This window comes from Schistocerca nitens, chromosome 6 (assembly GCF_023898315.1).
Source record: "Schistocerca nitens isolate TAMUIC-IGC-003100 chromosome 6, iqSchNite1.1, whole genome shotgun sequence".
Lineage (NCBI taxonomy): Eukaryota > Metazoa > Arthropoda > Insecta > Orthoptera > Acrididae > Schistocerca > Schistocerca nitens.
In genome coordinates, this window is record NC_064619.1 from 601,336,397 (window position 1) to 601,360,567 (window position 24,171).

Consider the following 24,171-nt stretch of genomic DNA (forward strand, 5'->3'; position numbering starts at 1 on the left):
GAACGGCTTGCCATGCCATTTCCACCTGGCGCCTCAGTTGGACCAGCGTTCGTGCTGGACGTGCAGACCGCGTGAGACGACGCTTCATCCAGTCCCAAACATGCTCAATGGGGGACAGATCCGGAGATCTTGCTGGCCAGGGTAGTTGACTTACACCTTCTAGAGCACGTTGGGTGGCACGGGATACATGCGGACGTGCATTGTCCTGTTGGAACAGCAAGTTCCCTTGCCGGTCTAGGAATGGTAGAACGATGGGTTCGATGACGGTTTGGATGTACCGTGCACTATTCAGTGTCCCCTCGACGATCACCAGTGGTGTACGGCCAGTGTAGGAGATCGCTCCCCACACCATGATGCCGGATGTTGGCCCTGTGTGCCTCGGTCGTATGCAGTCCTGATTGTGGCGCTCACCTGCACGACGCCAAACGCGCATACGACCATCATTGGCACCAAGGCAGAAGCGACTCTCATCGCTGAAGACGACACGTCTCCATTCGTCCCTCCATTCACGCCTGTCGCGACACCACTGGAGGCGGGCTGCACGATGTTGGGGCGTGAGCGGAAGACGGCCTAACGGTGTGCGGGACCGTAGCCCAGCTTCATGGAGACGGTTGCGAATGGTCCTCGCCGATACCCCAGGAGCAACAGTGTCCCTAATTTGCTGGGAAGTGGCGGTGCGGTCCCCTACGGCACTGCGTAGGATCCTACGGTCTTGGCGTGCATCCGTGCGTCGCTGCGGTCCGGTCCCAGGTCGACGGGCACGTGCACCTTCCGCCGACCACTGGCGACAACATCGATGTACTGTGGAGACCTCACGCCCCACGTGTTGAGCAATTCGGCGGTACGTCCACCCGGCCTCCCGCATGCCCACTATACGCCCTCGCTCGAAGTCCGTCAACTGCACATACGGTTCACGTCCACGCTGTCGCGGCATGCTACCAGTGTTAAAGACTGCGATGGAGCTCCGTATGCCACGGCAAACTGGCTGACACTGACGGCGGCGGTGCACAAATGCTGCGCAGCTAGCGCCATTCGACGGCCAACACCGCGGGTCCTGGTGTGTCCGCTGTGCCGTGCGTGTGATCATTGCTTGTACAGCCCTCTCGCAGTGTCCGGAGCAAGTATGGTGGGTCTGACACACCGGTGTCAATGTGTTCTTTTTTCCATTTCCAGGAGTGTAGATCTCGCCGCGACGATAAACGTCTTTGCTTTAATGACTTCCACCCCAACTCGCGTATCATATCTGCCACACTCTCTCCCCTATTACGTGATAATACAAAACGAGCTGCCCTTTTTGTTTGCACCCTTTCGATGTCCTCCGTCAATCCCACCTGGTAAGGATCCCACACCGCGCAGCAATATTCTAACAGAGGACGAACGGGTGTAGTGTAAGCTGTCCTTTAGTGGACTTGCATCTTCTAAGTGTCCTGCCAATGAAACGCAACCTTTGGCTCGCCTTCCCCACAATATTATCTATGTGGTCTTTCCAACTGAAGTTGTTCGTAATTTTAACACCCAGGTACTTAGTAGAATTGACAGCCTTGAGAACTGTACTATTTATCGAATAATCGAATTCCAACGGATTTCTTTTGGAACTCATGTGGATCACGTCACACTTTTCGTTATTTAGCGTCAACTGCCACCTGCCACACCGTACAGCAATCTTTTCTAAATCGCTTTGCAACTGATACTGGACTTCGGATGACCTTACTAGACGGTACATTACAGCATCATCTGCGAACAACCTAAGAGAACTGCTCAGATTGTCACCCAGGTCATTTATATAGATCAGGAACAGCAGAGGTCCCAGGACACTTCCCTGGGGAACACCTGATATCACATCAGTTTTACTCGATGATTTGCAGTCTATTACTACGAACTGCGACCTTCCTGACAGGAAATCACGAATCCAGTCGCACAACTGAGACGATACCCCGTAGGCCCGCAGCTTGATTAGAAGTCACTTGTGAGGAACGGTGTCAAAAGCTTTCCGGAAATCTAGAAATACGGAATCAACTTGAGATCCCCTGTCGATAGCGGCCATTACTTCGTGCGAATAAAGAGCTAGCTGCGTTGCACAAGAACGATGTTTTCTGAAACCATGCTGATTACGTATCAATAGATCGTTCCCTTCGAGGTGATTCATAATGTTTGAATACAGTATATGCTCCAAAACCCTACTGCAAAGCGACGTCAATGATATAGGTCTGTAGTTCGATGGATTACTCCTACTACCCTTCTTAAACACTGGTGCGACCTGCGCAATTTTCCAATCTGTAGGTACAGATCTATCGGTGAGCGAGAGGTGTATGTGATTGCTAAGTAGGGAGCTATTGTATCAGCGTAATCTGAAAGGAACCTAATCGGTATACAATCTGGACTTGAAGACTTGCCCGTATCAAGCGATTTGAGTTGCTTCGCAACCCCTAAGGTATCTACTTCTAAGAAACTCATGCTAGCAGCTGTTCGTGTTTCACATTCTGGAATATTCCATTCGTCTTCCCTGGTGAAGGAGTTTTGGAAAACTGCGTTCAATAACTACGCTTTAGTAACAGTACCATCGGCAGCGCGCGAAGGTATTGACTGCGTCTTGCCGCTTGTGTAGCCAATAGTACGCTGACCGACCCCTCTCTAGGACGAGAACGCGACGTCAGCGGCCTCTACACGAACAGAAAATAAGCGCTAGAGGCCAATTTCTGCCAATACTACAGAAGCGTCAAGACCAGCGACCTGGATAGAAGCATGCACTGTATTACTTCACAGGTATTGGAATCGCTATATTGAAAGACATTGATTATATCGCATGTCGCCCTTTGCTTGCGACACATCTATGTATTTCTCAAAGTTAAGTATTGTCATTGATTCATTCCGTTATAAAACTCTTTAACACGATTTGCTTGAATTGTCAAGCGATCGGAGAAGCAGGTTTCCTAACAGCCCATCTTTGACAACTAGGCAGGATACAAGAAGTTCTACGCTATCCCTTTCATTTTTAATGCTGTGCACAACTTTTAGTGAGCTGTGTGTTTATAACTTGACATGAACGAAGAGGAGCGGCTCTAAGGCATTTACCTTTCCACTATGATTTGTTAAACAGAATCTGTGTGTGTACTTTCCAAGTATTGTTATACTGCACTACACTTCAGACAATATAGAAAAAATTCTTTGTTAAAATTTTTTTCTTTATTGATTTTTGTGCGAATCACCTGATGATGCGCCTTCAACTGATGCGAAAACAGTCGTGACTTTCAATAAAAGTATTTTACAACCATTGCGGATCACTTCATTCTAAATGTGTAAATCCAGCTGCAGTTGCTCGCAATTTAAAATAAGACGCTTAAGAATGATGACTTTAGGAAGGAATTGGACACTTACACTCTCCGAAATAAAATCTGTACAAACACAGTGAAACGAACTGAACACATTAACAGAATGTGTATACAAATATCATCACTGAAAGTCTTACGCTGCAGACGTAACTTCGGATGTGCCCCAGGGAAGGGTTTTGAGACCTTGCTGTTCATGACAAATAAATAAAAACACCTACAACCGTCCTTGTGATTTTATTTTATTTGTCGCTACCAGTTTCAACGCTTCAGTGCTTCATCTTCAGGCTGTATTTTGTCATCTTCATGTTGTAGTTTAATGACCTTGTGGACGAAATTAATAGTCACCTCAGACCCTTTGCAGATGACGTAGTTATCTAAAAAGAAGTACTGTCTGAAAGAAGCTGCATAGATATTTAGTCAGATCTCGATAAAATTTCAAAGTGGTGCAAAGATTAGTAACAGCTTTAAACGTTCAGAAACGTAAAACTGTGCACTTCACAAAACGAAAAAACCGTAGAGTTCTATGACTATAATCTCAATGAGTCTGTTGGAATTGGCAAAATTGTTGTGTTGGCTGAAGAGCCAACACCGTGTTACTAGAAGAGGCCGAAATGCACGCGTTTTAGCTCACGCAGGCTGGCGTGGGGAGGGAAGGACTATACTGACGTGAGGCCTGGAACATGACAAGGAATTAGAATTCAGAAAGCGGACGGAATCAGTTTGATACTGAACTTTAATCCATTAATGATGAACGTCGCTCTTGACGGTACATTGTTCACAATATTATCTGTTCAGAATATTAACTGAATATGGCGCCTTGCTAGGTCGTAGCAAATGACGTAGCTGACGGCTGTGCTAAACTGTCGTCTCGGCAAATGAGAGCGTATGTAGACAGTGAACCATCGCTAGCAAAGTCGGCAGTCCAACTGGGGCGAGTGCTAGGGAGTCTCTCTAGACTAGACCTGCCGTGTGGCGGCGCTCGGTCTGCAATCACTGATAGTGGCGACACGCGGGTCTGACTTGTACTAACGGACCGCGGCCGATTTAAAGGCTACCACCTAGCAAGTGTGGTGTCTGGCGGTGACACCACAAAAGTCATGCAACTACCTAGTTGTAACACTTTGTAGGTATATGAAGTGAAACGATCACATTGGCTTAATCGTGGGTAAAGCAACTGACAGACTTCGATTTATTGGTAGAACACTGGGGAAATTCGATCAGTCTACAAAGGACATTGATTACAAATCACTCATGGGACATGCCGAAGAAACTGAACTGGCAGAGTCTTGAAGATAGAAGTAAACTGTTCTGAGAAAGACTACTAATAAAGTTTCAAGAACCGACTTTAAATGGTGACTCTAGGAATATACTACAGCCCCCTACGTATCTCTCACGTAGGGATCTTGAGGACAAGATTAGAATAATTACAGCTCGCACAGAGGCATTTAAACAATCATTCTTCCCCGCTCCGTGCGTGAATAGAAGGTGAAGAAACCCTAATAACTGATGCGGGGAAACGTACACTCTGCCACACACTTCACGGTGATTTGCAAACTATAGACGTAGACATAGATGTAGATGATACGAACATAGAAGGGAGAACTCAAGATAGCTAGAGTAAAAGTTGAGTATCGCTACGGGCAAATGTCTAACAATTCAGTTGTAGAAGAACAAGATTCATCTTCCTTGCTTGTGAAGCACTTGGACCACTCATCACCATATGCTATGTCATAAACGAATATTTTAAATGACGGGAATGCAGCACGACGCGCAAAGCTGCACGCCTCGTGGTTTAGAAGCACTTATCTACAGCACATTCGTCCCTGAGCTGTCTCCACTTCTTGGTCCGAGTTCTAATTCACATTCACTTGCCAGAAAACTCGACGCCCTCGCTCCAAAATACGAGTTCAGCACTACACTCCTGGACACGTGATGTGACGCCTTATTTTAATAGGTTGTTTCTGGGATAAATCACAACGTAAACAGTGAAATAAGAAAAACTCTGTCTTCCCCGAACATAGTAGTGCTGGCAATAACGTCACTCTTTCCAATAACATGCAAGTTCTAATTAAATTCAACTGTTAACCAGTCGTGCTCAAATACATCAATAAATATTAAATAATTATTAAAAGCCTGAAAGATAGCATCTGTAGATGCTATAGTTCAAAAAGAAACCAAGTGAGATTTAAATGTCACAATTATTAACAATACGGCTAGCTGTGGTCACGTCAGTACAATGGGGAGTATCTACCCTTGCAAATAACATGCCTAAGAAACAGCATTTCAGTTACACATTAATGCCGGCCGGGGTGACCGACCGGTTCTAGGCACTACAGTCCGGAACCGCGCAACCGCTACGGTCGCAGCTTCGAATCCTGCCTCGGGCATGGATGTGTGTGATGTCTTTAGGTTAGTTAGGTTTAAGTAGTTCTAAGTTCTAGGGGATTGATGACCTCAGGAGTTAAGTCCCATAGTGATCAGAGCAATTAGAACCATTACACATTAATGCGGTCTGTCTTACACCAACCAATTGCAGACGGGTAGAAAGGTATATATGTAGCTATATAAAACTATTTTAATTAAACATTATATAATATTTGTTCAATCGAAACATATCACATCGTCATGAGTATAAAAATGAAGCAGTGAAACATCTAAACTAAACACAACAGACGTCTGTGTCAGTAACATCAGGGAACGAACCACTGCAGTAGCCCCTCATCCTTTGATACTAGTGCCCACAGACTCAAGGTAGTCATTGTTGTGTCGACAAGAGATGCCGACACAGTGTGTTTGAGGGGGCCGAAATGCACGCTATAAGCGCACGAAGGATGGCGTGAAGTCTGAAACAGGATACGTAATGAATGCTATAAAGAAAAGTACGAAGCTGCAGTAATACTTAACTTTATTCCATCATAGTTGTACATCGCTCTTGAAGATACAAATGCGACTCTGTAGATACATGAAGTTACTAATGGCGCCTTGCTAGGTCGTAGCCATTAACTTAGCTGAGAGAAAGGCTTCGTCAGTGTAGTCGCTAGCAACGTCGTCGTAAAACTGGGGCGAGTGTTCGTACGTCTCTCGAGACCTGCCGTGTGGTGGCGCTCGGTCTGCGATCACTGCCAGTGGCGACACGCGGGTCCGACATGTACTAATGGACCGCGGCCGATTTAAGCTACCACCTAGCAAGTGTGGTGTCTGGCGGTGACACCACAGTCATTATTCAGTCGAAAATACTCAGGTCGTAACCAAGATATAGAAAATTAATTCGACAATTACGATTTATTTGTTTATGGTCTCCCCACTGAAGTTTTTAAGGGGCTCCGGAAAGGCTCAAAATCAAGAAAAGTTCAATTTTTACTTTTTTGCGTTTTCTGAATCTGCAGACTATTACCTTTTAATAGATATATAATTTATTCAATTCCGAAGACTACAACTATTTTTAAAATTTTTTTGAAATGTGTTCTACATGGACGTGACCCACTGCGCCGCTGTTAAACTGCTGTCAAATGGTGTTATTATTAACGTCCGTGTTAATCAGGTACACTTTAGTGATGTGAGATAAAGTATGTGTTGTGGCTAACCTGTGATGGTTCAATATATATCGCTGGTGTGATTGTCGATTGTTTCATGTTTATTTACTCTGTCGTTATCTCGAAAATATTCGTAATTAATTCTGTTTCTTGAGTCTCTGTTTTGTTGAAGTATAATAAGGAGTAAAAGTAAAGTTATTAGAAATCCTCTTAAGGCTTTTAAGAAAAGGAGAAATGTTGGAAAGCCAAAGGTATGTGTTATTACTGTAAACAATAAAGACGATAACCAAGTGAGTGAACCTAACCTCTCAAGTACACCTGCCCATAGCAGTCAAAGTGGGAAAGAAAATACTTGCTAACTGGTGAAGTGTACACTCATAAGCATAGTCTGCCTCATGCAATAATGGAGGTGATAAAACCTATTTTCAGAGACTTAGCAGCACCTGAACTGTTGAAAAAGTGTATTCACGGAAAAACTCAAAACCCCAATGAAAGTGTAAATAGTGTTATATGGTCGAGAATCCCCAAGACTGTATTTGTTGGAATAGAAACACTTCACTTTGGTGTGTATGATGCTGTTGCGACTTTCAATGATGGCAACATTGTAAGGTGCAAGGTATTTAGAAATATGAGAATGAAGATAGGTTCTAACATGGTACGAGCGATGCTTGCTTTAGACAAGGAACGCCTTTGGGCTGCAGACAGGGCTGTAAAGAGTCTAGAAATACAAGCAAGGGTAAACAGGAGGAGGAACAAGAGGAAGTTGGAGAAGGAGTTTGCAGAGCATGAAGATAATCCATCCTATGGACCTGGAATGCACTAAAAAGTTAATCCAATCTTTGTCGCTCGATTCCCAAAACTTTTATTTTCTCATACTAATTACATGTTTTCTAAGGATCTTCCAAACATATTTGTTTCAAACTTTCAGTAAATGTTACACAGTACATTCTGCATAATTTAACACATCCTTTTTCCAAAAAACTGTATATTTTTGAATATATAAATAAAAAATTGCAAAAAAATGTTGTGAATTTTCATTACAATCATCTTTAATAACTGAACTACAATTTTGTAAAATCCCTGTGTTAAGTTGTAGCCCATATTCCAATAAATAATCTGTAAAAAGTTCAACTTCCTACCTCAAATACACTCCTGGAAATGGAAAAAAGAACACATTGACACCGGTGTGTCAGACCCACCATACTTGCTCCGGACACTGCGAGAGGGCTGTACAAGCAATGATCACACGCACGGCACAGCGGACACACCAGGATCCGCGGTGTTGGCCGTCGAATGGCGCTAGCTGCGCAGCATTTGTGCACCGCCGCCGTCAGTGTCAGCCAGTTTGCCGTGGCATACGGAGCTCCATCGCAGTCTTTAACACTGGTAGCATGCCGCGACAGCGTGGACGTGAACCGTATGTGCAGTTGACGGACTTTGAGCGAGGGCGTATAGTGGGCATGCGGGAGGCCGGGTGGACGTACCGCCGAATTGCTCAACACGTGGGGCGTGAGGTCTCCACAGTACATCGATGTTGTCGCCAGTGGTCGGCGGAAGGTGCACGTGCCCGTCGACCTGGGACCGGACCGCAGCGACGCACGGATGCACGCCAAGGCCGTAGGATCCTACGCAGTGCCGTAGGGGACCGCACCGCCACTTCCCAGCAAATTAGGGACACTGTTGCTCCTGGGGTATCGGCGAGGACCATTCGCAACCGTCTCCATGAAGCTGGGCTACGGTCCCGCACACCGTTAGGCCGTCTTCCGCTCACGCCCCAACATCGTGCAGCCCGCCTCCAGTGGTGTCGCGACAGGCGTGAATGGAGGGACGAATGGAGACGTGTCGTCTTCAGCGATGAGAGTCGCTTCTGCCTTGGTGCCAATGATGGTCGTATGCGTGTTTGGCGCCGTGCAGGTGAGCGCCACAATCAGGACTGCATACGACCGAGGCACACAGGGCCAACACCCGGCATCATGGTGTGGGGAGCGATCTCCTACACTGGCCGTACACCACTGGTGATCGTCGAGGGGACACTGAATAGTGCACGGTACATCCAAACCGTCATAGAACCCATCGTTCTACCATTCCTAGACCGGCAAGGGAACTTGCTGTTCCAACAGGACAATGCACGTCCGCATGTATCCCGTGCCACCCAACGTGCTCTAGAAGGTGTAAGTCAACTACCCTGGCCAGCAAGATCTCCGGATCTGTCCCCCATTGAGCATGTTTGGGACTGGATGAAGCGTCGTCTCACGCGGTCTGCACGTCCAGCACGAACGCTGGTCCAACTGAGGCGCCAGGTGGAAATGGCATGGCAAGCCGTTCCACAGGACTACATCCAGCATCTCTACGATCGTCTCCATGGGAGAATAGCAGCCTGCATTGCTGCGAAAGGTGGATATACACTGTACTAGTGGCGACATTGTGCATGCTCTGTTGCCTGTGTCTATGTGCCTGTGGTTCTGTCAGTGTGATCATGTGATGTATCTGACCCCAGGAATGTGTCAATAAAGTTTCCCCTTACTGGGACAATGAATTCACGGTGTTCTTATTTCAATTTCCAGGAGTGTACTTTGTGAGGAAAGATGTAATTTATAAGCGTTATTTTAACATTGCAAGTATAGGGCGTTCCGGAGCCCCTTAAAGCATGTTGTTCGTGCTTGAGAATAGCGTTATAAACGAAGACTGTTATTGAAAATTCCCTCATCTCCTTTACATATGATTCGCACACCCGCCATTGAATAAGAAAATGGTAGCACATTCAGAACAGCTAAACGAGTGAGACGGCGGTACCAATAGCGCATGCGCAATGAGGATGAAGGTCGAGCGCTGGCTGTATGTTCTCAGGCTGGATTAGTTTCTGAGTGTGAGTTAAGTAGGATGGGGCGGGGGGAGGGGAGACAGAGAGAGCGAGACAGAGGAAGAGCGCTGCACACTCACCTGCACGTTGCCTCGTCTCCAACTGGTTGCATCTATCTTTGGTATGTGTATATAAGAAGTCTGATAACGGAGCACATTATCTGTTGTCGAGATTACACTGTGGCAGCTAACTGCTGAGTCATTTGCTGTGAGCAGTAATTACCAGAAAAATGTACACTGTCACAGTGACAAAGGCAAAATCGAAGCTAATACACAATTGTCCCATTGTCGATGACATCATCCTTATTGTATATGACTCGTTAGATAGTTAGTGTCACACTCTATGACTCACTTGTGCTATCAAACGTAATGATGTAGAAAAACCCATTTTACATCGATATTAAACAAGTAGACCAAGAAAGTCGTGCAGACATCAAATAAGATATAACGATAGACAGTAGCGGCACTGAAGAACAGAACATGTTAGGGCAAACACGAAAAAGAACGAGAAGAACAAATTCATATGTAAATACAGCTGCGTGCTGATCATTTAGGGCTTTTTTTTTTACCTTTTTCTCAGATGTAAATTAGTGATCCTACCTAACACTTTTTATCACATCTACATTACTGATCCCCAGCCAACATCTTTTACATATTACATAAGTAGAAATCGTGCTACAGAATAGAAATGTTGTCTAGGAGAATTTTCTCCAGTCTATACTCAAATTTAACTTTTCTGTAGGTCAGATATTGTACATATATCATTGGGTAGGTGGTCAAAAATTTTGGTGGCAGAATTATGCATGCCTTTTTGGACTTAACGTGAAATAATTAACATTTTTCCTTCTAGTACTGTAATTACGTACATAATTGTTCATTCTGAATTACAGTGGGTTAATTTCCAACATTTTTCGTCGAGGGATACATATACTGTGAAGAAGAAGTCGAAACGCGTAACTCCTTAACAGACGTCTCCAAGATGATTGTGAGTGAGCACCACACACTGTACATTTCTGACCAATGAAAACTTTCTGTCTGACACGAGTTCCCCAGAACACTGTTCTATAAGACAGTAATGAACAAAAATGTTACCTAGCCGATTCGTTTTTCTCGAAGATTTCCTTTGATTCGAAGTGCAAATGTCACTCAACTGAGTTGTTCTAGGAGTTCAACAAATAAATAAAACAGTTTTCTTACTTACTACTGATAGTCCCCATCGTACGCCCCTCCAATTTAGTGGTCAAATGGCCCGGTGGGTAGCCCCCCAAAAAGGGAGCATAGATCAAGCATGAAAACGGGAAGAAAGTGTACTGAACTTTAATAAAGAAGAAGGATAGAAATAGTAAACGGTCCAAGTTCAAGGCATGCAGCATCGAGCGAATCGCTAGAGCCACAGCGTCGTGGTTGTATGGTCGAGGTGTCGGTCTTAGACAATATGAGTCACGTGGTAAGAACATATTACCGTCCTAAGTAGATGTGATGCAAAGTCAGAGCACGCGTGACGCCTCATGGACCTCTTACAGAAATGAAAACAACAAACAAATGGGACTGAATTATGTTACAACAAAGAAATTCAAGAGTCAAAACTTCCAAAACGAAACAAAAGAGGCAAAATATGTGACACATATGTAGAACGTACAGGGTGTACGTACGTCTGGAGGTTCCTTCCTTACACCTCGATGTTGTAGACGTACGTTACACCGCGACACAGACACACATTTGAATACAGCGAACAGACAGTTCGTAATTTTGTGGAAAAAGGGGCACGAAAGAGATTTGAACCCAGACATCCTCCTTCGCAATCCAACACCGCGTTCACATAAACCACGATGGCGTTGCTATTCAAATGTATTAGGTATTGTACATCTTCAACTTGGATTACTCACAGTTCCTGTCTTGCTTCTTTTTTCACAGTTCAATACATCATCTTCTTGTTTTCATGCTTGATCTGTGTTCGGTTTTTGACGCACTATGTATTGGGCCGCCTTACCACTAAATCTGGGGAGGGGGCGGGGGGGGGGCAATGATGAGTTTCCCTTGTTAGCAACAGATCGCAGCACCCTTGATGCCATACTTTATGAACGAAATACTCGCTTCAACAACGGTTTTTTAAATAAATTCTCATTATTACGGACATATAATAGTTTTGAAGTATCCGTCTTAGTAACTATTTCTTCAACGTGTGTTACATTTATTAGTGGTGGAGTACTTCTAAACGTACACAACTATGTCGCGTCTCTTTGCCATTGGGAATGAAACCATTTGCAGAAAACCGCTCAATAATACTTTCAAAAACACTATTTAGCGTTTCTTCTGTTGTTGTATGTACATTTGGATTGATAAAACACTTGCATCACCTATAATGCATTAACTGTGTTTGTTTCATATCAGATAGCAGGGACCTGTTCGTATAGCGCAAAGGGCAGCGCACTAGTTTGTCACACAGGGATGTGAGCCAGATTAATTACTCTGGCTGATACACCGGCCAACCCAAATGTGGTTTCTAGCCTGTTGCCCACACTCGTTTAGGCAAATGCTGGGCTCGTTCCAACTTCCCGTCTCACAAACATTTAAAAAATTGTCATACACAGAACAAAGTTTACACAATTCAGATAGGTGGCACATGTGTCTTCCCTGCCTTAGGCAGCTAACTACTGAGGTAACACAAGAGGCATCAAGCTACAAAATTAAATAAATTCAATTTACAAAATCTTGAGTACTGCAGAGGCCATCCTATAAGCGGAAAAGAATAACGAATAGACAAAGGAGGATACAGTGTCCCACGCAAAGCCAGAACACCTTCCACTATGTGATCAAAAGTATCCGGACACCCCGAAAAACATACGTTTTTCATATTAGGTGCATTGTGCTGCCACCTACTGCTAGGTACTCCATATCAGCGACCTCAGTAGTCATCAGACATCGTGAGAGAGCAGAATGGGGCGCTCTGCGGAACTCACGAACTTCGACCGTGGTCAAGCCATTGGGTGTCACTTGTATGTCATACGTCGGTACGAGAAATTTCCACACTTCTAAACATCCCAAGGTCCACTGTTTCCGATGTGATAGTGAAGTGGAAACGTAAAGGAACACGTACAGCACGAAAAAGTGCACAGGCTGACCTCGTCTATTGACTGAAAGAGACCGCCGACAGTTGAAGAGGGTCGTAACGTGTAATAGGCAGACATCTATCCAGACCATCACACAGGAATTCCAAATGCATCAAGATATACTGCAAGTACTATGAGAGTTAGGCGGGAGGTGAGAAAACTTGGATTTCATGGTCGAGCGGCCACACATCACGCCGGTAAATACCAAACGATGCCTCGCTTGGTGTCAGAAGCGTAAACATTGGACGACTGAACAGTGGAAAAAGTTGTGTGGTGTGACGAATCACGCAACACAATGTGACGATCCCATGGCAGGACATGGGTATGGCAAATGCTTAGTGAACGTCATCTGCCAGCGTGTGTAGTGCCTACAGTAAAATTCGAAGGCGGTGATGTTATGGTGTGGTCGTGTTTTTCATGAAGGGGACTTGCACCCCTTGTTGTTTTGTGTGGCACCATCACAGCACAGGCCTACATTGATGTTTTAAGCACCTTCTTGCTTCCCACTGTTGAAGAGCAATTCGGGGATGGCGATTGCATCTTTTAACAGGATGGATCACCTGTTCATAATGCACGGCCTGTGGTGGAGTGGTTACAAGACAATAACGTCCCTATAATGAAGTGGCCTCCACAGAGTCCTGACCTGAATCCTATAGAATACCTTTGGGATGTTTTGGAACGCCGACTTCGTGTGAGGCCTTACCGACCGATATCGATACCTCTCCGAAGTGCAGCACTCCCTAGAAAATGGGCTGCCATTCCCCAAGAAACCTTCCAGAACCTGTTTGAATATACGCCTGCGAGAGTGGAAACTGTCATCAAGGCTAAGGGTGGGCCAACACCATATTGTATTCCAGCATAACCGATCGAGGGCACCACGAATTTGTAAATCATTTTCAGCCATGTGTTCGGATACTTTTGATCACATAGTGTACATACCTGTTAATTATTTCTAGTTGATTGCTTGTGTAGTAGCAACACTGTCTCGAAAGTTGGCTGCTTTTTGTCGGAAAGCTGAGTGCAGGTTTGTGTTCGTGCGTCAGTTGTTGTGAGAAGCTCGTATTGCTGAGTTGTTACAGAAATGGGGCAGCCTGCATTAGAATAGCAAATTGATATTGTGGAGTGTTAAAGAAAGGATTCATCAAGGAATGTAAAGAAATTTTTCAAGTGAAGTATCCTGGTAGGCGACTTCTCACGACTAGCAATATTCAAGATCTGTACAAATGGAGGGGTGTAGGATCTGTTCAGCATGTGCAAAGGAATTGGCGACCGACAGTGAGGATCTGTGAAACCAAAGAAAGAATTGCATGGACATTATGGGAAGTCCCTGCAAGACGGTAAGGGGTTTATCACAGAGGATTAGTGGATTCAAAAATGGTTCAAATGGCTCTAAGCACTATGGGACTAAACATCTGAGGTCATCAGTCCCCTAGAATTAGAACTATTTAAACCTAACTAACCTAAGGACATCACACACATCCGTGCCCGAGGCAGAATTCGAACCTGCGGCCGTAGCAGCAGCGCGGTTCCGGACTGAAACGCCTAGAACCGGGATTAGTGGATCTCGTACATATAGTCATCGTGCACTAAAAGATATGAAGTGAAAAACATATCGTGTTTGTGTGGCACAAGAGTTGATATCTGAGACTCAGGGGGAAGAAAAAAAAAAGAGTTCATTTCTGTAACTGCCTAAAGTAGCCTTTGTTCTTCTTAATCGTTGAAGCTACTTCCACGCCACATTTCATCGAGATGGGTTCAGTGATTTAGTCGTGAAAACGTAACAGAGTTACTTTACCTACACTGTCTAGTCTAACTCCGTCTTCAGGCTACAAGCGGCCCATCAGGACCATCTGACCGCCGTGTCATCCTCAGCTGAGGATGCGGATGGGAGGGGCGTGTGGTCAGCAGACCGCTCTCCCGGTCTTTTCGATGGTTTTCTTTGATCGGAGCCGCTACTATTCGGTCGAGTAGCTCCGCAATTGGCATCACGAGGCTGAGTTTGCCCCGAAAAATGGCAACAGCGCATGGCGGCCCGGATTGTCACCCATCCAAGTTCCAGCCACGCCCGACAGCGCTTAACTTCGGTGACTGACGGGAACTATATGTTTGCGTTTCGGATTATGTCTCTGTCTGGACTGAAGAGGCTATTGTCAGTTTACTATTTATGTTCTATTTTGTAAGCTTACAAATGGCATTATATTGAAATGTGTTCTTCAGTCTATTGTAGGATACAATTCGTGTTGAATCAGTTCCAGCACTTCAATATTTTGTTTTTTTTTTTGCTTATGTACATATATGGTTGTTTTAATAAAGAAAAAAAAGGTAAAAAAAGTGCCATGGTCATCTACGCTGGGTTTCTCGGTTGAGAATCCATGGTGCGAACAGCTTGATTGAGGTTTTCCCATAGATTCTCGATTGGGTTTTAATCCGGGGACAAAGGCGGCCGGGAAAGTACGGTAAACTCACCCTCGTGCTCTTCAAACCACGCACTTACAATGGAACTGTGTGACTCCTTGCGTTTTCCTGCTGGTGGAGATCATCATCCCAAGGAAAAATAAATTGCATATAGGGGACGTATGGTCCCAAATGATAGATGTATTCCTGATTTTATCCATTGTGCCTTGCAGAAAGACGAAAACATTCCGCAGACCATAACGCTCCCTCCTGGCCTGCACTCTTCCGACGATTGTTTCAGGGTGTTTGCTTTCAGACGTTTCACACCGTACACGCCAACGGCCTTCTGTCCAATGGAGTATAAAACGTGAGTCCTCTGAAGCCACAACCTGCCACCACACAGTGAACGTCTAGCTGCGGTAGTGGCGAGCAAATTTCAGCCTTTGTCACGAGTGAACAGCTGCTAGCATGGGTGCATGAATCAGGCGACCTTCTGGAGAGGCCCATACGTAGCAACTTTCACTGTATGTTCGTTGAAGATATACTATTGGTATCCGTTTTGGTTCATCTGGGAGGTCAGTTGCTCAACAGTTGTAAGTCTATTTTCTCGTATACATCTCTATAGCAGTCATTCACTGCTGTTGACTATGGCCCATTGTGAGCCACAGTTGCTTTGGCGCCAGTTTTGGATAGCGCTGTTTTGGCATGAAAGCTATGTATTAACAACGGTGGCACCCAAACGGTTTACAAACCTAGCTTTTTCGGAAATACTTCCATCCTTTTCTTGAAAGCCAATGAGAAGGCTCTCTTGGACGACACATAAATCGCTCCGTTTCCGCATTACGACAATGACTGCTGTTTTTCGCGTCCTCCCGACATGCTCCATATACCCTCAACTGGTAACGCTGTACCTGTCGTCTGTGAGTGGTTATTGCATGTTGGTGTCGAACATACGTGACAGGCGCATTACTGTGAGTAGACCATGCATAATACATTCTAAGACGACAAAAGCGACGCGCCACGGAGGAATTATCTGAATGGGACAGAAATCGGCAGATGTGGTGTACATGCACAGAGAAACAATGATTACAGTTTCAGAAAAAAAAATTGGTGATTTATTCAAGAGAAAGAGCTTCACAAATTGAGCAAGTCAGTAACATGTTAGTCCACCCTGTCCCTTATGTAAGCCCTTATTGGCTTGACATTGATGGATAGGATTATTGGATATCCTCCTGAGGAATATCGCGCCAAATTATGTCCAACTGGCTCGTTAGATCGTCAAAACACAGAGATGGGCGATGCAAACTGCTTATAATGCTCCAACCATTGTCTGTAGGGTACGATCCTGCGACCTTGCTGGCGGTATTAGGGTTTGGCTGGCACAAAGAAAGCAGTGGAAACTCTCGCCATGTGTGGGTCGGCATTATTTTGCTGAAAAGTATTGTCGATTTACCGCTCTGCTGTAAGGGTGTGGTGGATGACAGCCAAAGGGATCCTTCTGTGAAATGAAATGGCATCTCCTACATGTCGAGCCATGTGGCGGGCAAGCCAGGATGGTATCCCAACGCTACCCGAGGCGTCTCCAGACACCGTTTCACCCTTCATTGAGCCGCAACTCAAAGCGGACTCATCACTGAAGGCAGCTGTACACCAGCCAATGACTTTCCATGCTGACTCCTTTGTTTGTCATCCGTTGCAAGCTTACACTACAGCAGTACGTCGACGATATTCTACGCCCCGTTTTGTTGCCTTTCACAGTAAGCAATCCTGGGGTTACATTTCAGCAGCATAATGCCCTTCACAGACGGCGAGAGTTTCTACTGCTTGTCTTCGTGTTTGCCATGCCCTACCTTGGCCAGCAACGTTGCCGAATCTTTCCCCAAATGAGAATTTTTGGAGCATCATGGGCAGGGCCCCCCTACCACCTCAGGATTTTGACGATCTAACGCGCCAGTTGCACGGAATTTGGCACGATATCCCCCAGCAGAACATCCAACCAACAACTCTATCAATACCAAGCCGAATATCTGCTTCCATAAGGGTAGACGTGGACCAGTGCGTTATTGGCTTCCTCAAATTGTGAAGCTCTTTCTCTTCAATAACTCACCCAAATTGCAGGGATTGTAATCCTTTGTTTGTTGTACTTGTACAGTCGTGGACAAAACGAGCGAGACCCCCCACCTTTTCGTTACGCTTATCCGCACAGCTTTAAAGTCTGCTACAAAGCATAACAGACAAGGCGACGTAGTGCTACCAACATACTATGCACAAGTATGAAACTTAAAACCATCCGAACTTTGTCAGACTGTTTTCAATCATGTGTAAGACTATATTAATGTTGATTTGGGTGTTCAAACATAACACGTAAATATAAGATATAAATGAATGAAGAAACGCTAATTAGTATGAACTATATTAATAAAAATGAATTTCAGCTTATCGAGATAACATAACTGTTTTAGTAAGACAAAGTTGACCAGTTCGTTACGAATTAGCAAAATATTATACGCATTCGCTCGCGAAACGGTCTGTCAACGTTCAGACCAGTCATACTGGGTTACCGTTGCTGACCTACCATGAAAGTGTGCAAATTTAGCAATGCGTGACGATTCATAACGAAATTCAGTTAAAAATCATTCAGTGTCACACGTAAGTCAATTCAATTATTCACAGAAGCGGAAAAAGTAGGCAGTAACAAGTATGAAATTCTACACGATTTTCATATTTACATCCACAGGGCGCCGGTACAGAATAAAGGTAGCAATAAAACGTATTGGGGGCGCGAGAATTTCTTAAAATTTGCTTTACTGTTTAGTCTATCTGCCCCCATCGAGATTAGAACCCAAAACAAACCAGACCTCCCTTGCAGTAGCAAACACCTTTCACTACGCTAGCAGACAACCCAGGCAAACAGCCCTCTATTATTACTCCAGACATGAATAAACCGGCAATTTCGCAATAAAAGTGGCAAAATGATCTGCAGTTTCTGATGCATACAGCTTTCTGGACTAAAAAACATGAATTTTCTACCTTTATGTCACCGCTTATGTGACAATCATTCGGAATGTTTATCGAAAGAACAAAATACTGTTATTAGCGAGTAGCTTTAGTGGGATAATTCTGCACCACCCCAGGAAATAAACGGTTACATAGCTGCCAAACGCATTCTACAATGTTTCGGATTCTCCATTTGACTCGCCACAGCCAGAAAACGTTCATTAACCGAAGTGTTTCTTAAGATAGCTAGCAATGGGAATGCTCGCACTTCTTAAACGCGGTGGCATTAATACTGGGATCTGAATTACCATGTGTATAGGCAAACGGATTTTATTTGCATTCCTTTGCATTATTTGCATTCCTTTAAACGTGATTTGAATCGAAAGCGTAGCTACGAGTAATGCGCTGATGTATCGACCGAAACTAGAACGTTTCGAATAAATAGTAGGGAGTTTTATTTATCTGGCCCTCATCTTCATTAACTGCCATAGCTATATTCGTTGTTAGGATTTCGTCCTCTAAATCGGTAAAAATGGAACGCTACTAGTCTCACTTTCTTGACCGTCTATCTATCTACCCAACCCTTAAACCCCGTTAACCTGGAGTACGGGTAGACATAATAAGCGGAAGTGGATCGCACTTCCTGCGGTATACCGTCCCTTGGTGATGTAAAAAAGTGAGCTATGTCAACGCAATCTAAAGATACGTCCGTCTATGTAAAGAAAATTTACGCGAAAGGTAAAAAAATGGCGCCCCAACACCTATGCGACCAAACTGCTTAGGTCATCAGTCCCCTAGACCTTGAACTGTTTAAACCTACGTAACCTAACTCACATCCATGCTCAGGGAAGGATTCGAACTGACAGCGCAAGCAGCCGCGTGGTCCGCGATATGAGGCCGTTGAACGCACGGCTAGCCCGCGCCGGCAAGCTGTTAATATAATCTAGTGTTGCTAAAAAGTTATTCACTTCTGGTGAATGATTTTCTGCGCAGTTCATTTAAGAAAGAATAACTAAAATATATTTGATGTTACGGAAGAGGAAGGACGCCTAATTCATTTCCCCTGGTCTTTATTTATGGTTGTCTTTATTTATCGAATCTGAGGATTCGTACTATCCATAAACACACATTAGCGCCAAGTCACAGATATGTGAATACAACACATTGGCTTATACCTGAGGTATTTCGCTTCCCACGAAGTGGTGGCAGACGATGCTGTGGCGTCTTCGAAGCGCGAGCTTCCCCAGTGCTAGCTAACTCAGCACATCAGCTGAGCGAACGTTTTCTTCCTGCTGCTAGTCTAATGGACAATGGCAACACCGTACCATACGTTTGACAACTATGTGACCATCGATTTACGTTACTGAGTGGTTCATAATTATGTTAGTAAAGCCACTCCATATTTTTATGTCCTTTAAATAACATTTGCTACATGATTCGCATGAAGACGTAGAAAATGTGTGTTATTTAATCCAGGAAGCGCGTTCCAACAGAAATTGCTACTTACATTGAATTACGTGTTGTGAATTAGTCGTCTTATCCATCACATGGACAGCGAGGATGCTCTGTTTTGCTACAGTTGTTTCATAGCTTAGTGGTACTGTGTGTTGGTTCAAATGTTCAAATGCGTGTGAAATCTTATGGGACTTAACTGCTAAGGTCATCAGTCCCTTAGCTTACACACTACTTAACCTAAATTATCCTAAGAACAAACACACACCCATGCCCGAGGGAGGACTCGAACCTCCGCCGGGACCAGCCGCACAGTCCATGACTGCAGCGCCCCAAGACCGTTCGGCTAATCCCGCGCGGCAACTGTGTGTTGGTGGCGTTGCCAGTTTACATAATGCGCATGTAACACACAATAAAAGCGTTTTATGCCTACAGTGATCAGTCTACTTGAAAAACGTTTGTTGTCATCGTAATTTATATAACTTGCTCTTCGACTTCCAATTTGACAATTTGTGGAAAAATGTTTTACCTTGCTAGTCCTAGTTCCAAACATTGTCTGACTGAGAAAACGTAGGCATGAAGGAGCCAGTGAAAGCAATTATTCGCTATAATCTCAAACTTTTGAATCCACTGGACACTTGAAGTCTCTATATTGATTCTGAGAGTTTTGTAATTCCTCTTGTTATTTACTGTCTCAGTGTCATCCGTGAGAATAAAATTAAAGGCAGTGGGATTAGGTTCCTGATCTGTATACTGTCTATTAATATTCTGCGCTGCTACGTAAATTTTAAAGGTTTATATTCTTTACGTTAAACAGGGTATCGGTTTCAGTCCTAGGATCGACGATAAACTTCAGAAATGCAATTACAGAATAGTGGCATATCGATTATGGCTCCTCACCATCAACAATAGTTGGTACCCATAGTTTCGTATTTGTCATTTGACCGTCGTCACCCTTTAGATGCCATTTTTGACTTGCTTCTTAATATGTCCTAAAACTACAGATTTGTTGGAAAAATTAAGTGTTAAATACTCTATTCCACAAATTAAAAACTTCCAGATATTCTTTATATCTTGAAACTTACTACCGTTCACTTTCACTGAAAAAAAGATACATAATAATAAAATGAAATCATAGATTATAATCTCAAAGCATACTGTGAATAGTTAAAATGAAATGAACTAAAAATTATCTTCTTGTCTAAAAGACGTTACTGTTCCAAAGAATTTCGGCACCTCTCAAAAATTTTTACACCTTTGATGTTTAGCCACATGTGGACCAATAGTGGGTCTCATGAAGCAGCACTGTTTAGCTGTCACAAAATAAAGCCTCAAAAATCAGTAAATAAAACTATTCTATTGTTGCTCCGAATCGTATATACCAATCTTCCTCTGCTGCGATAACGACTCGAAGTCTACTGGGTATTTGATTTCTCTCTTCTTCTTCGGACCTCCTTACCTCCCCTGAGGCGCTCAGTCAGGAACCGCGCGACTGCTACGGTCGCAGGTTCGAATCCGGCCTCGGGCATGGATGTGTGTGATGTCTTTAGGTTGGTTAGGTTTAAGTAGTTCTAAGTTCTAGGGGACTGATGACCTCAGATGTTAAGTCCCATAGTGCTCAGAGCCATTTGAACCATTTTTACCTCCCCTTCTAGCGCAACCTTCGCTTCATCGGCGAGTTTCTCCTCAATATTTTTCATTTGTGCTGAATTACTTTTTACCCTTCTTGCATATACACGTGTGTCATGTATTTTTTAGACACTGCATGAATATATAACGTGAGTATTTCTTCTCTTAGCAAACTAAATATTGCATATCTTGTTGTGAATTAATTTCTTTGTCCAGATTCCACTTTTTACGTTTCCTTAAAATTATATGAAATATACGTCTGTAAAAAAAAACTTGAAACGTCTGTTGCAGCTGATTGGTTAACGGTTGAAAAAAAAAAAACACCTCTGCTGATGCTACTTAGTATCGCGTATAGGCTCCACAACGGCTCGAAGTCTGTTGGGCACTGAGCCCACAGCTCTAGCCACATGACTACGAGATTCAACTAACTCATTCCAAGGGTCATGAATCACATCAGAAAGCTGTCGGCGAGTCGACAGTGACTGTCCCTTTTCCCGTATTACTCTGACCATTTCTGCCCAGATATTCTCAATGGGATTCATGTATGTTTCTTTAGGTGACCATTCCATTACAGTAATATTACTATGGTCGTCGAACCACCTCTTAACCACACGTGCCATATGAATAGGCGAGCGGTCATGTTGGAACATGATCTGATCATCGCCAAACCTTGCTGTCAGAGAAGGCAACATAACGTTCTCCAGAACTGATATGTAATTGGGCGCATCGAGTCTTCCTTCCACTTCCCACAGGAGTCTACACCCTTCTGCCGATATCCATGCCCATACCGTTACCGACTCCCTGACACTCCTTCAGCAACTGTAAATATTTTGGATTATACCGGACACCTTTTGGTCGGTAAACAAGTACTTTTCCGGGTGACGCCGTAGAGAAAACTTTTTCGACCGTGAAAATCACTCGCCTCCAAAACTGGAGAGGTCTGTCGACATTTTTGCAGCAAAAGCAAGGTGGGCTTCTCTGTGGGAAACAGTCAATGTCTCTTGCACAGCAGCGCTTCTTGCTCTCAGTCCACCTTCCCTTAGACGACGAGCGACGGTCTTACTGCTAACACTGAGACCCAAAGTCTGCTAAATTTGTCGTGCGTTGACAAATGTGTGGTTCCCGCTGAAACGGCGTATCTACCGATCCTGAGCTGCTGCTGTTTTGCGGCGACGGCCATGAGACCTTCCATTCAGGTTGTAAGTAGGCTGTTTAGGTTTTTATGTTGGTAACGCCACGTAGCGCTCTGTATGAAAATCACTGGCTGTGCTGTGTGCAGTCTGGGGCTGGTCGGCATTGTTGCAATAGTCGCTATTGTAGCGTTGGGCTGTTGGCTGTCAACAGCGCGTAGCGTTGCGCAGTTGGAGGTGAGCCGCCAGCAGTGGTGGATGTGGGGAGAGAGATGGCGGAGTTTTGAGAGCGGATGATCTGGACGTGTGTCCATCAGAGACAGTAAATTTGTAAGACTGGACGTCATGAACTGATATATATATATATATATATATATATATATATATATATATATATATATATATCAAGATCTTTCATTTGCTGACTATGCCTATCAGTACTAAGTGCCTTCAGTAGTTATAATATTTTATTTAGCTGGCAGTAGTGGCGCTCGTTGTATTGCGGTAGTTCGAGTAACGAAGATTTTTGTGAGGTAAGTGATTTATGAAAAGTATAGGTTATTGTTAGTCAGGGCCATTCTTTTGCAGGGAGTTTTCAAAGTCAGATAGCGTTGCGCTAAAAATATTGTGTGTCAGTTTAGTGTTGATCAGAATAGGTAAAGAGCGAAATGTCTGAGTACGTTCAGTTCTGCTCAGCTGTTTGAAAATTAAATAATGTAAGAGGTTTATTAGCACAGTCATTCATAAATTTTTCTAAGGGGGAGTTTCATAAAGTTACCACCCTCTTCCTTTCGTCTAATGTACCTGGCTACCGTCGACTTGTGAAGACCAATAGTTCTTGCTATACAGCCATCTGAAAATCCCTCTGCATGGAGTGCTATTATAGCGCCCTTGTCTGCCTCAGCCAGATGGCCCATTTAGCGTTGACTGAATGATTCGCCGCGGTTAAACAGCGCTACTAGGAAACAGACTGCCTCTTCCACGACTGCAACCACAGCACAACGGCCAAGTATGTGTAACACGGAAATCGATGGCATACACGAGAGATCGCAAGCCCGTACCTGTGTCATTACATAGTGGAGCAACTTAGAATCCGTAGTTTTTCTTAGAAGGGACTGGTCCGTTCATGTCATGTCTTATTCTGATAAATATTACATGAAATGATATGTTTAGGTTTTGCATATACGGCAGGCCTAACGCAAGAAACATTTCTGAAATATCTGAGGCAACCCGAAGAACACTCCGTGAATTTTAGCCGTAGAAGGTTGCCTGATAAGAAGGAAAACGTGTTTATCCTCGATCGCCGTGTTTCCAAGTGGCGCAGATTACTCTGAGGCATACATAGTTCTCGCCGGGCGTATGAAGCGACTCGACTAACGAGGGGAACTCGCCAGGTGCCATACGCTGATTGTCCGGAAACTTTGCTCAGTGAAGGAGAGGACAAAACAAGCGAACGTGTGTTTCGGCTTATCTGCAGACACTCGACCGTTTCCGAGAAAACGACGGTCAAAGTTATCAGCGCGCTGTTGCTATGTGTAGATACCTTTTGCACCCGAGAATGCAGTTGAAGCGGTAGCTCTGTGGCTACCGTCGTTCCTTCTTAACTTTGATTCCCGAGCTCGAGACCGTATTGTTTTTTCTTTATTATTATTTTTCCTCCCACTCTATCAAAATTATCTACGAATGTTTTTTTCCAATTTATGTTGAAACATTGTTGTCGTTATTCGTAAATTAACTT

General features: G+C 44.2%; 1 protein-coding gene across 1 annotated transcript in view; it reads right to left on the reverse strand.

Annotated features, from left to right (window-relative positions):
• Positions 1-9,811, reverse strand: part of LOC126263068 (probable cytochrome P450 6a13) — a 56,399-nt gene extending 46,588 nt beyond the window's left edge. The window contains exon 1 of the mRNA XM_049960051.1: positions 9,803-9,811. The gene's annotated coding sequence lies outside the window, so the exon portion shown is untranslated. The remainder of the gene's footprint in view (positions 1-9,802) is intronic.
• Between the last annotated feature and the right edge of the window lie 14,360 nt (positions 9,812-24,171).